Here is a 3288-nt window from a genome sequence, read left to right as displayed (position 1 = left end):
TCTTTATTTTCTATTTTCTTGTATAATGTATGCTAAGTGGCTTGTGTAGGGCCTCTAAGGGTTTTATACTATAACACCCAAAAACTAGTAGGCTAAACTAGAGGTTACTGTGAGGGTTCTAGAGCTTGACGTGAGAGTTAGAGTCATAGATATGGCTTCCCATACTTAGAGTGAAGGGTTTCAGGGTAGAACGTCAAGGTATGACTCCCCAAGAACCAACCAAGGGTCCTTGAGGATAACCCTAGTTGACTGCCCCCAAACAGTAGACCCACAAAGGGACCCATGCCCCGTAGGAGGATTCATACCCCGTGGGTGAGCGGTCGTAGGTTAGGGTCCCAAATGAGAAGCTGCAGACCACCACCCATGGATGAGAAGCACGACCCGTGGGTCCACCCATTGCCCGTGGGCGTGGTCTCGTGGGTGAGGCAGTCTGCTTGTTTACACGGTTAACTGTTGTCTTAGTGGAACTTTCTGGAATTAATTAGTTATTAAGTGACATCGTTTTACCCTAATTTAGACCAACTACATAAAGACTTTAGACCCTTAATTTAGTGATTCCAAATCATAATTCTAAACCCATTAAAAAGAACCCAAATTCCCTCCAAGATATTCTCTCTCTAGAAAGTAGAAGAAGAGAATCAAGCTAGGTCAAGAGTCCATTGTCGCAAGCTTTGTAAGGCCATATAATCAAGGTATGATAGCTTATTCATCGATGGATTCTTTCATCCATAGAGTCCGGTAGAAAATCCCTAATGGTGAAGATGAAATCCCCAATTCAAGTTAGGGTTCCTTCCAATATTGTGGGTTAAGTTGAATATGAATCCAATTGAGTGTATATTTCTTATTTATGATTGATTTAGTAGTGAATCACGTTTTTATGAATAAATTACATGTTTTATATGCCTAACCCTAGTCTAATTGATGAAATTGAAGTAATGTGGGTTTATGCCTTAAGAAGGGAAATTGAGGATTTAGAGATAATCCTCTAAGGTTAATGATATGTGTAGTAATTGATTGAAAGTAGAAGTATGTAGACATCAATTGAATTAGATTAAAATATACATGATGGATCATGATTAGTAATGCTTGATATTTAGCCTTTATGATGATATATGACTAGAATTGCTTAAGAATGAAGCATGTTACTAGAGTGCCATGTGATCTAGGTGTTTAGGATGATTGTAAGAAGTAAAGCTTTGAGTGTAAGAATTGTAGTCATGAATGTTTATTACTAGGGTTTTTGAGGGTAAATCCTATATGATGAATTATGTATGTTAAGGCCCTAAGAGTGAAGCTTATAGGATTATGGTTTACTTTAGATAGAATTTTTGTGAAATGACTTTACCCACCTTATCTACCTTAAGTATGATTGAATGTATGACGTAATAGAATAACTTGAGTTATGATGGTATTCATATCTAATGAAATCATTCTAGATGCGTTGATTCAATATGCGATTTGATCCTTGAAAGGGGAAGACATGGTATTATGCATGTTTTATAAAGTTTAGTTTATGCCATATGAACACTTCTAGAGTGAAGTGTCTATGTTTATGATATCGTAATATGTTGTGAAAGGATATTCTCATATACACACCGATGCATGAATATGATATGATATAAAAGGTTCTCTCACATAGAATGATTCTAGGTTGAAAGGTTTGCTCACCTAAAATGAATCAAAGTGCAAGGACTATGAAATGTGATGAGCCTTGTGGTAATTCCCCAAAGACCTTTGTATGAGAGGAATGTGAGGTTAATTCCCTTATTCCTAAATATATAAACATGTGGTTATTTCCCATGTCATGACATGAGAAGTGTGTTGTGACTACCCTTAATATATGACTTCTATAATAAGGCAAGAGGTGAATACTTATTAACCTTTAAAATATATGGAGGCAAATACCTATATCTTATTAAAGTGGACATGGAGGCGAATACCTATGATCCTTATAAAGTGATGTGGAGGCAAATACCCACATTACACCCTATTGTGAACGTGGAGGCAAATACCTATGTTTGCTTAAATGAACATAGAGGCGAATACCAATGATTCCTTAATATGTATTATGTAATGAACAAAGAATTGTATGGATTGTAGCTTGATAGGACTTCCATGATATGTGTGACTAGAGGTGATTCCCCTTGTCTATGAATGATGAGCTAAAAATCAGATCAAAGAAATGACCAATATGCATGATGACCTAAAGGAGTACTTAGCATGGGTAAGATTATGGGGTCTTATCCATGCATTGCACAAGTATGACTTGAAGCTACTTATGAAGTGTTCTCTTATATGATGTATGTTTATCTTGGATTGTGCGATAGTTGCCTTCCTTGACATGTTTGACTAAAGGTGAGAGATTTCCTTATCTATGAGAACTAAGCTAACGATGATATCAAAAGATGGTATGTATGATTATGATGGCCTACACGTGATACTTACTAGGAGTGAGATTATGGGATCTTATTCATGCATTGCACAAGTATAATTTGAGGTTACATGAGAAATAGTTCTCTTATGTTATGAAGATCCAATTAATGGCTATGCTTATGAATATGTTGTATCTCCTATGTTTATGGATTATGCCTTGTGATTGACTAATGCTTATATTATGTCTATGTTGGAGATAAGCCTATGCCTATGTTGTTATGCTCTTATGGTATTATGCGAGCTATCATATTCAGTACATTTTGTACTAACGCATACTCTTGCTTACATTGTTATCAAATGTAGAGTCCAGCGATCTTGAGTTCCATTCTCGTGGCTAGGTTCTTAGTAGGACCAAGGAGTTGAAGATTGGTGAGTCCTCATTGCGTCGAGGATATAGCCACCAGTTTGTTTATGTGTTTCTTTTATGTTTAAACTATTGTATGGGTTGTGTCCTAAGAGTTATTCAGAGCTGTCTTAGATTGTTTGAGACAAAGTGTTAAAGACTTCTGCTTCATTTTATGAGACTTCGATAGTATTGAAAAATGTTTTAAATTTCCTCACTTTTCTATTATCTTATGTTTTGATATGCTAAGTGGCTTACATTGAGTCATTCAGGGTTCTATGTGCAATGTTACATCTAGGGTGTACCTGTGGGTCGTGACAAACATGGTAATCAGAGCATAAGGTTTAGAAATTTTCTAGGATATCACAAACCACGTCAAGTAGAGTCTTATTCATAAGTGTGAAGCGTGCCACATTTATGAATGAGAGGCTATTAGATATTTAGGAAATCTCACTTCTTCATTCTCTAAGTCATGCCATAGAGTTTGGCTCTATTAGGCCTTTCTCCTAATT

Source organism: Solanum tuberosum, unplaced genomic scaffold (genome assembly GCF_000226075.1).
Source record: "Solanum tuberosum cultivar DM 1-3 516 R44 unplaced genomic scaffold, SolTub_3.0 scf00107, whole genome shotgun sequence".
NCBI lineage: Eukaryota > Viridiplantae > Streptophyta > Magnoliopsida > Solanales > Solanaceae > Solanum > Solanum tuberosum.
The sequence above is the reverse complement of the archived record's forward strand: the minus strand, read 5'-3'. Positions refer to the sequence as shown.